Genomic DNA, 11,566 nt, shown 5'->3' on the forward strand with positions numbered 1-11,566 from the left:
TGGCACATGAACCTGTTGTACACCTGCTGCAAGTTCTGGCGGGAATAGCCCCACAGTAGTAGTAGAGAGAAGATTAATTTGGAATTCTACCATTGCTGTCTTGGTGTTTCTGGAGCCAGAAGTGACTGCATTTAGACAAGATGTTGTAGCTTAACTATGGAAACCAAAGTGAGTGCTAATATATATTCAACTATGGCATTATTTTTAAAGGGACCAGAAACTCATTGATTTAATGACTCAGTATTTCATTTTAAAAAATGGTTTGTTGGAACCAGAAGTGTTTTGGTGCCAGAGCCCAGCAGCCAGTACTCAGACTGTTAGAATTTTTCACAGGCTTAATTTCAGACAGCCAGTGACAACTCCGTCATTTATATACAGTATACATGCAAAAGACCCATGGGAGACAAGTAGATGCCATCAAAGACGACCAACATCGTTAGCTGGCTGGCATTAACTAAACATTCCAATTAACATATTCACATATAGCATCTTTTAATAATCAATGAGTGTTTGACAATGCACAGTGAGTGAAAGCTTAATTCATTAGGCCCTTTTACAGGTTTGCTTTTGGATGTCGGGAACACATTTGAAGGAGCCGTGACTTGGTCAAGTAAAGCAATTGTGAGCCATTCTGTTTTTGAAATAAAGACTTTGAAGGTGGTAATCGTTTAAATGGGGCATGAAATACCTACAGAGGGAAGTCATCCTGAAAATCTGATGCCTCACTTCATTACCTTTACTGTTCAGTGGTGTCTATGGCCATGACTAGTAACTGATGCATGCTTCTGCCTGCAGCACCCATGAAATTACTTGCCAGTGTAGAAATAAGGGAAAGATTAAATGATGTATGTGCTGTAGAAAAAGAAGGTGTCACTGTGCATGTACCTTTTTGTTTTTAAGTCAGATTGGTTAGGAAGTTGTCCTCAGTCTGTTTTTATGTTTGTGAGGAACATGGGGGAGGATGTGAAATAGGATTACATTATTTCCCTGAACAAACTCCCATCTAAGCTGGCATTCTGGCCAGCCTGTAGGGGCTGGTACTGTGCAGCAACAAGTGCTTACCCATATGAAATACAATAAATAAATAAAATAAAATAAAAAAATAGACATTTGATTTGCTTGAATTTTCCTCAATCTGACCCTTTGGTATACTGACGAGCTTGTCTAGTCCATCTTTGTAAATCCCAATCTACCACTGAGGCTGCTGTAAACTGTCAAGATTCCTGGTGGGAGTCCTAAAAATGTTCTGGGATGCTGAACTGAATTATTTGATTAGTGTTAAGGTAAGTTTAATTATTCTCTTACAGCTTTTGACTTCCTCAGAGAAAATATCACTTGTGACAAAGTCTTTTTTAACATTAAAGTGCAAGCTTGTCAAGAGGCTTGCATTGAAAACACGACCAAAGACAAATACAATTTGTTCTGAGGGTACTCATTACAAACAGAAAATGTCACACAAATATAATTTTCATTATAGGGGTTTTGGCATGTTACATTGTAAGTGTGTATCGCAATAACAGGTGGGCAGAAAGCTTTAAATTATATGTATGAGTCTATTTTTAATCATTTTAATTCATTTTCAACAAGATATTCCCTCAAAAAGATAAATACAGTAGATGTTCTGTTAGATTTATTTCTTTTACAGACTCAAAACAGTTTGTACAATTACAGAGAAAATATTCTGTTTTCCAAAGAAAACGAAGCAACTGCCACTCAGTTATAAAAATCAGATGGTAATTAAAGATGAGCCTTATATCCATAAAGCTCCTCTTGGCAAAGAAAATTTATTTGGCACAACATGGGAACTTCATTCTGCTCGCTATGACGCTGGATAAGTTAAAAGAAATAAAATAAAATGAAACAAACAAATCATCAGATGATGGACGCAGCAGGCATTTGTGCCTTCAGGATGAAACCACAAAATTATACAAACTCACATCCATCCAGAACTCTTAATTTTTGCCTTTACTGGGAATAAACTCAGATTGAATACTGCCAATCTTCAGGTCCAAACCGCTGCTTCGGGTGAAGATTCTTCCTTTTGGACAGACATAAGTCATTAATGGCAATTTCATAAGTGTGTTTCTAAACCACAATGTCAATATTTGTTATTAAATTCATGTAACTGGTGGCTGCACTTTCTTACATCATATACACATTTGAGACAGTGTTTTACTGTTAGGACCAGGTCCCAGACAGCAAATACACATACTGATCAGTACATTTAACACATTTTTCAGCTCTTTGTTATCCCCGTTATTTGTATATCAGTGCAAACTGTTTAATATTCTGACAGGCGTCCACCCAGGTAGCTGAAGCTGTCTGTGATCTTTCTGTACAGTACTGACACCTAGTGGGTCTACACTGGCAGAATTATCCAAATCCCAGGAACAAAGGGTCCTTTGTGTCAAAAAACAGCCTTGTTTAAAATACTTGCAAAATGACTCATACTTTTAACTAACCTTGTAGTTTCTCCAACCTTTTTCAGAGAAGCTTTATAAAATAATAAAGTACAGAAGAGAAACAAAGTCATCTCACAATGAGTTTGAGCACAAAATATCCTGTGAAACGTTTTAGAGAGCTGTGTAAAGAAAGAGAATATTATCACCAATTATGGGAATAATCTCAGTCTGCTTGGTGTTGTGCTATTCTTGAGCTCAACCTTAGCAGGAAGCTTGACGAGAAACTGCTGTTTTGATAAAAAGTATCTTGGCAGACACTTGATATACTACTATAAACAAGAATGTTTAATTGTTAATCAGTCAGGAATATTAATCCTTTCAAACCAAATCCTTTTTGGGTAGTTTTGATTGAACTAAAAACAGACGTGCTGTGAAATAGCTTGGAATGACAAAGGTTTTCAATAATAAATCCATAAGGGAAACATGTAAACATGCTCAATGTCCGCAAACCACAGGCATGTGAAGCATATGCAGTTGTCCAGCTAGTTTACATAATTCCTTGGCCCCTTTGCCTCAAGATGATGCTGTTCTTTCAACTTCAATGAAAATATTTGCATCACTAAATGTCTCTGATTTCACATTAATTGCATCACTCTGTGTAAACCAGCTGGGGATGTAACTGGTTACAAAGCCACTATGCATTAATGTTTGAATGTTTTCTTCATAATTTCAGCCTGTTAGGCTGTATACATTATTTGGATTTTCAGTCATCCATCCACTTTCTATATTGTTTACTCCAATTCAGGGGGTGCAGGGAAACTGGAACCTATCACAGAAATTAACAGGTGAGAGGTAGGGTTACTGGGATTTTCATATAAATGATATATATATATGTATGTATAACTGCTGAAAACAAGGAGAACTCTTAAACGACACATCTTAGAATTTGCTGAATGAAATATTCCAGTTGAAAATCTTTATTCATTACATAGTGGAATGTGTTGAGCACAAAATAACATAAGAATGATAAATGGAAATCAAAATCCTTAAACCATGGAAATCTGGATTCAGAATCATACTCAAAATAAAAGTGGAAAGATCAGATCAAAGGCTGACCAAACGTCTGTGGAAATTTCTCAGGAGAATTCAAAATTAGCTTCAGTAGTGTGCCTGGTCTCCACATGCCTGTATATCTTCACTACAACATCTGGGCATGCTCCTGATGAGACAACAGATGTTCTCCTGAGTGATCTCCTCCCAGACCTGGATCAGGACATGAGTCAACCCCTGGACAGTCTGTGGTGGGACATGGCGGTGGTGGATGAAACGAGACATTATGTCCCAGAGGTGCTTGACTGGATTCACGTGTGGTGTACAGGTAGGGCCAGTCCATAGCAGCAATGCCTTCGTCATGCAGGAGCTGCTGACACACTCCAGACACATGAGACCGATCATTGTCATGCATCAGAAGGAACCCAGGTCCCACTGCAGTAGCACATGGTCTGACGGTAGGTCTGAGGATCTCATCCTGCTGCCTAATGGCAGTCAGATTACCTCTGGCTAGCACATGGAGGTCTGTGCGACCTCTGGATATGCCTTCCTAGACCATCACTTACCCATTCCCAAACCAGTCATACTGGAGGATGTTGTAGGCAGCAGAACATTCTCCACAGCATCTCCAGAATGTCTCACATCTGTCACATCTGCTCTCTGTGAAGAGCATGTGGCCTCAGTGATGAACCTGCCAATCCTGGTGTTCTCTGGCAAATGCCAATCAGGCTGTACAGTGTTGGGACTGTGTGCACAGGCCCAACTTGTGGATGTTGAACCCTCATACTACCCTCATGGAGTCTGTTTCTGACAGTCTGAGCAGGAACATGCACGTTTGTGGCCTGCTGGAGGTCATTTTGTAGGGCTCTAGCAGTGCTCCTCCTGTTCCTTCTTACACGAAGGAACAGATAGCAGTCCTGCAGCTGGGTTGTTGTCCTCCAACAGCATACATGTCTAATCCCAACAGCAAGACCAAGAGCGGTGCATCACCTGCAAGACACAGCACAGGTGTACCTTCACAGGTGCAGCTAATTAAGCTAATTAGAAAAATTAAGTTCATGCACCATTCACAGATTCTTGTAAGGGCTCTGCAATTGTACTGAGGAGGTAAAAAGGCAAGCAATATTTTTTTAAAAAGATAAAACTAAAAATTAAAAAGTAGGCAAAAAAGCTCAGTATGTATATTATGTTGATTATATAGATTTAGCATCATAAGCAGAGCAAGTTTCTGGGCAGTAGCCAACCTAACAGCTGGTTTCAGTACAGGTGCCTGACATTGAGTTTCTATTGGCTTTTATTACCTCCGATTCTAGGTCTGGAAATTCTGGGAATCACAAACAAACCAATTTTCTGAGAAACAAAAGCTCTTGTAAGCTTATATGAAACAATAAGATCTGGAGTCATTATGGCCTTTATATATAAAAACAAAGGAGGTAAAAATCTCTTTCAAATTCTCTGGCTGCAGTCCTTTTAGATCAACTAAGTGAATCTCTGACACTTTGCACGGCATTTACAATGATCATGAACAACAGAATTCAAGAGTAGAAAATTACAATTCATCCAGGCCTTCATTTCTCTAAGACAAGCCTGTAACTTCTGAAATGAAATAGATTCCTCAGACGTCACAGATCAAAAGAGCTGGGTGTCCTCAGCAAAATAATAAAAATTCTTTTTATGTTTTCTCAAAATGTTGCCGAAAGGATTCATGTAAGGAGAGAACAGAATTGGTCCCCATCAGGAGCTCTGTGAAACACTATTATATCCATCAGTGGTTCCCAGCCTGGGGTCAGGGACTCCGCAAGGGGGCCCCCCAAAGAGCACAGAGAGTCCCTGAGGCTTTGAACATTAAAGCTATTGTGATTAATGTCCACAAATTATCCCTATTTTAATAAATAAAAGTAAGGCTTTTAATAACTGCTGCTTCTAAGCATTGATAGCATCATCCTGAAGCTCTGTGACTTTGCTTGGCTGCAGTGCTGAAAAGAAACCCAACTGCGTTATTTTTATTTTCCTCTATTAACAATAAATAGCTTGCAGTGTGAGCCCACTACAAGGCATCTCTACATGCTAAAAAGCTTTTCTTCCAGGTTAGGTGATATCTCTTGGATTAAATAGAGTACATACCTTTCCATTTTCCATATTTATGTCATTTATACCATGGAGTCAACACTTGAGAATATTTCCCTGTGACAGCAATTTTGATCTCTGGCCATCTCGGGGTGGTGTTTATCACAAATTACCAGCAGATGGAAGCATAACACAGACAGTATAGATCCTGATAAACCTGAGAACTCTTACAAACTTCCCTTTTTATCCCCACCACAGTATATATTTTATAAACAATTATCCAGCTAAATCTATCTTTTGATTCAGCTGCCATTAGAAAATAATTCACAAATCATGCCGGTAACTCCTTTATCTTCATTTTCACCTTACCATCCTAAGTATTTCAGGTATGTGCGTACTTATTTAGCCAATATGAGTGATTTCTGTCCCGTTTGCTGCTTCAAACACCATTGAAGTAGCCTGATTAATTTTCCTTGTTTAATAGCCTTCAATTCATTATAAAACTTTTTGATAACATTTTGGCAATAAATTCAAAGTTAATGACAGCAGAGAAAAAATATATTTAAATTTAGAATAAAGACTTAAAGAATTATAAATTTGATTGCCATGAGATAGAATCTTAGAAATCTCTCTAATAATTCTTGCACTGACTGAATAACCAATTTTTTTTCATGATTAATTGTCATGTCTTGGGATAGAAAAGCTTTGGTCTCATTTGTAAAACTAAGAGGCCTCTGCTGCTCCGCCTGCAAGTTTCTTTCCAGTGCAGTTTTATTGTTGGAGTAAGTGAAAACACCATTCATCTGGTCTGTGTCATGACTGAAGCAAGTATTTCATGCGTCATTCCTTCATCCATGAGCAGAGGCTCATGATGCACCTCCGCCCAGTTTACTGCAGCTGTGATGGAAGCCAGCTTGAAATCCATTGCGTAGAAACAGATCAGCGTTGGTTCTTGAACTGAGTTGATTATAAACCAACTAATAGAATATGAGCTAATTAAAGATTTAATATCACTATCTGGTGCTTTAAACAAGCTACTAATTAAACTTTTCTTCAAATGCCTACCGCATGCATCAATCCCTGATCTACATTATGATTTGGACCTACATCATTACTCATCTTCTGCTTTCCCTTCGCTGGTGCTCTCTCCCTCCCCTCCCTTGCTTCAGAGCCAGATGGATTACCTCATCAATCAAAGTTCCCAGAATCACATCCTTTATGTGTGTGTGTGCCCCATCAATGCAGTGTCTCTCCTCTAATGGAAGACAGTTCACAGGTGTTCCCTGCAGCCATTTTGAGGCAAAAAAATTAAATAAAATAAAAAAATAAAAAAATAAAACAAAATAATAAAGTTATTATATTATCATTCACATTAGCAGAAAATGGCAAATCTTCCCCATACACAACAGCTCTTTAATGCTAGATTACAAAATTGGATTATCAAAATGTATCCGGGTGGGGGTGCTTTATCATGGGCCAAAAGCTTTTTAAATTTGATAGATATAAATAGATTATAAGAAGATTATAAAGATTAAGGGTTTAAATAAGATCAATGAAAATAATGTGTTTATCTTACAAAGTAGAAAAAAAGGAGGACATTTATAAGATATTTAAAAAATGCAGCTTTATGCAGTTCTTAAACAGAACAATGATTTTGTTAGATAAAATCTTTCTTTATTTTACATTTCTATATTTAACAATGGATTTTAATTGTTGACCTGTGTTGGGTGTAATCTTTCCCCTCACCTGAAATCAGCGGCATATGCAAGTGGGTATGGAAGATGGATGGCCAGACAATGAATTGCATCATTTAAAAAATAGACAGAAATGTCTCCATTGATGTCAGAGTAGTTAAGTCAAATTTACTAACAAGAATTTAACGATCTTGACCCCTTGTTAATGCCTTCAAACCTAATAGAGGAAACTTTACAGTGTTGTACAGTCAGTTTTTTCCCCCCTCTCTTCTCAAAAGGAACAATTATGGAGCGGGCAACGCTGATAACACCTAAGGAATTTGAGGCATGCACAAACAGCCCTTCCCCCATCCGCTCAGTTCTCTCTCCCTCTCTCCCCTTCCCCCTGCCCTCATCCCCTTCTCTCCTTTCCTCCCGCTCCATCACCAGGCTCTCTGTCTGATTCTTTACACTCAAATCTGTTCCTCAGATTACTTCCCGTCAGGATTGGAGGTAAAACGCCCATTCAAACATTGTAAGTTATTTTTTTTAAGAAAAGGAAATAGGAACAGGCAATAAATAGGAACTATTAAGCAGACTTAAAGGAACTGTTGCACAGATCTACACTAACAACGCCCAGAAATTCTATAATGACCCAGGGATTCTTTTGGGAGCCTGTTAATCTCTTCCTATGATTGCAAGTTTTTGGTATCTAACTTACTGACCAACATCAATCAAGCAGCACTGGCTAAATAGTTCAAGTAAACTCATCCATGAAGCATCCACACAAGGGCCTCCAAAGTCAGAGTCCTACACGTCCATTTGAGGCTGAACCTTTACAGAATTAATGCACTGCACACAGTCTTGGCTTTATGGATCTATCTTAAATAATTTACATAACAGTCTAATATAGGGATCTGAAAAACCATGACTAAACTTTGCAGAGAGGAAAAGCAATAACAAAATAAAGAATTTCTGAAACTCAGCTGAGTTTATTTGAATAATTTTATATTCAGAAGTGCAAATTTTTTAATCAATACTGCAGCAGAAATGCACGTTTGTGAGCTAAACAGATAATTACTAAGTGCTGATCCAAAACACAGACATCAAATTATCCAATAAAAAAACACGTTCAAACCAAAAAAAGGTTCATTAACTCCAACTGAAAACCAGGCGTTACTCATTTTGTCTTTTTATAGCGTTATATGACCTGAAATGGGTTTGACAATGAACAACGTTGAAGTTTAATTTAAATTGTGTTGACATTTAACACGAAGCACATTGAAGACAAGTTAATGGCAGATTAAAAGGGAGTTAAGAAGGTTGAGGATTTTGCCAGTCAAGGGTTCAGTTGCCTTTCCCAAAAGTCCCCAAACCTTGTGTGAAAAGCTTTTGTTAAGCTTGTAGTGGTACTTCGGTGAAAAGCTTGTAGAAGAAACAGGGTGAACCAGACACTTGCGGAAATGATCGAGCTTAACATGGGAAACAGATTATAACCCAGATAAGTACAGCTTTATATAACACTTGAAAAAATAAACGCTTCCCTCGTGTTTTCAATGCAGGATTTTAATGGAATTTCTATTCACAGACATATATATTTACTTTTACTAATTAAATGAAAAAGCCTTGTTCTGTGCACAGGAAAAAAAGATGGTGCATTTTTGTAAAAATGTAATCAGTTTTCTTTATTTTACCAGTTCCTGCAAGCCCCCCTTGCCAAATGTTCTCTTTCACACCCTGCCTGAAAACACATTCCAACTGTGGGGAATGCTTGACTGATTGTTTGATGGGTGTCTGTGTTTGTGTGAGTGTGTGTGCGCGTGTCTGCAAGTTTGCGTGTGTGTGTGTGTGGACTGTTCTGCAGACATGTTAGCTAACTATTCACACGTGAAGCAATCACGTACATCTATTTGTTCGCCTGCTCTGTTGAGTACATTTTATTACTTGTGATCTTCAGCATTGAGTACCCCCCCCCCCACAGGTCGAGAGAAGACAAAATCTCAAATAAACATGTGTAATTCATTTCATTAAGAGTTTAATTAAAAATCCACTTAGCATGAGTCTTAAGCTACCTTTTATGGATTCCGAGTGGTGTCTTTTTATTGCATTCTATGGTATATGTTCATTATCCTGACATATAGTTTATTTAGACATTTTCTCCCTCATCGCTGACACTAGCCAGACAAGCAGATGCTAACCAAAACTCCTGTTGCTGAAAGGTTGGATCATGTCAAATGGTAGCTATCGTGGATAAAGGTAAATAAAGATTTTTTAGTTTGTTTAAAACAACTGCAGCCAACCTTGTCCAAACGGAGCTGATAGTTAACTGTTTTCTGATTCAAAGCAGGTGTCAAACGTTGCAAAGGAATTCTATCATGAATGGAAAGATTTTATAAAATGAATAAGTGTGTACATTCTTACTTTCCCCCTCAACTAATGTGTGTTGCTTGTTCCACACAGTGTTCAGATGTTATTCTTTTAATAGGGACTTTCACTTCCTCCTTTTGCTCACTTCTCACTTGTTCTCCCTCAGTGAGCCATATTGACCTTGAACCCACACAGCGACTGTGACAATGACCGAGACCCTCACACACACATGAACTCCCTGAACCCTTCCATGCCTTTCACATCCACTCTGCTCCATACACAGGCTCCCCTTCCTCCCAAACAACAGCCCACTTTGATGGCAGAGGTTCACCCCCACCACAGTGATGCTGTTTTGTATGTGAGTGTGTTTTTCGTGTGTGTGTGGCTGGGTGTGTTGGATGTTAATGTAGGCAAAGGGTGGAATTTCATGAACATGTGTTGTTATCCCTAAATAGCTAAATAAGGGTTGTAACAACAACTATTTTGTCATCTCTTGTGATAAAATTAGCAAATTTACAGATTAAGTTTTGTATCAGTTGTGATTTGGTTTTGGACAACAACAAAAACAGACCTTTTTACACAAAACTGGACCAGATGTGGTTTCCAGTTTTATGGACAGATTGTTGGCCTGGATTTTAAAACACTTGAATGTTAATGTTTACTTCCAAGTTTAGGCCATGGCATATAAAAAGGGGGGAAAATGGCAAAAAAAATCACTTCCTTCAGTCCCTAATGCAAAATATTAGGTGATCCATTGATACTCTACTACACTCATGCCTAGATGCACATAAAAACATATGCACATGCACACAAACAGCTTCTCTACTCTGGAGGTAATAAGTATGGATTCACAGGCCAGAACACTTGGGGTGGAGGGGGTTGGGTTACTTAGCAACCAGCTTGTTGATATCCAAACAATGTACTTGTCGTCAAAGTTGCTGGTTGTGCCAGACTGAGGTTGTGCTGAGTGCAACATTGTCGTTGGTGTGTTCCTGAACGTCAATGAATGAAAAAACATAGACAGACTGCTAGACTGAAAGAAAGAAAGCACGAAGAAGGTGCTCAGTATTCAAAATCACAGAAATGTTGTTCACATGACCATGTTTGCCATTGTAGTGTGCAGTGCTGACAGCGTGGGCTATCTAGAGAGTAAACTTGGAAAAGGGAAGGAAATCTTCGGTGGTTTAAGGAAAGTAAGTGGGGACAATTTAAATGTACCAGAAAATTAGAGATTACATTTGTTTAAGAGACAGAAAGAGAAACTTGATACAAAACTTTGAGACTGTGTTTGTCTCCCCTAAGAGATGTATTGCTCCTAAAACTGCCATTTTTATGGTTTCTGTTATCTTTTATGTGAAGATCTTGAAGTAATACTTGTTTTTTTTTATTTAGTTTTTCTGTTCCTACCTTGTCTTAGATTGTCGTGTCCTTGTCAGATCTGTGTTGTATTTTCTTGTCAGTCAAGTTTTTTGTTTTTTTTTCTAGTTTTGTGGATTATGGTTTTAGTTCCAGGATTCTTTTCCTTGAAAGCATTTTTAGATTTGGTCTTTGTCAAATAAAGCTCTTTAAATCAACTTCCAATCCACTTTGTCGTGTGCTCAGGTCTTCCTCCTGAACATTAGGCTGGATGACACCTCTGGGTTTGTGGCAAGTTTGGCTGCTAGTGTGCATGTTGAAAAACTCACACTCTTCTTGCAGGGGCTTTAGTGTATAAACTCAGAAATCAAGTAGCTCACACTAACGGACTGTCCATTACACACAAAAATTTGGACTTGCTTTAAAACTGTTGGATACAGTATGAGATTTAGAGTGTTGCTAAGTTAGTTGGGTTATTGAGAATGACTAATTATCTGAAATGATACAGCAGTTTAGAAATCAAGTTTTAGTTTCCATTTGTGTTGGAGTGCATCTTTCAACTAATCTCTGGCAACAGGAGAAAGGGAAAAGGCATTTAAATATAGGAGTAGAATTTGAGCTTGGCAGCCATGGATAAGATGTGAAGGTAAT

The sequence above is a fragment of the Melanotaenia boesemani genome, chromosome 3 (genome assembly GCF_017639745.1).
Source record: "Melanotaenia boesemani isolate fMelBoe1 chromosome 3, fMelBoe1.pri, whole genome shotgun sequence".
Classification (NCBI taxonomy): Eukaryota; Metazoa; Chordata; class Actinopteri; order Atheriniformes; family Melanotaeniidae; genus Melanotaenia; species Melanotaenia boesemani.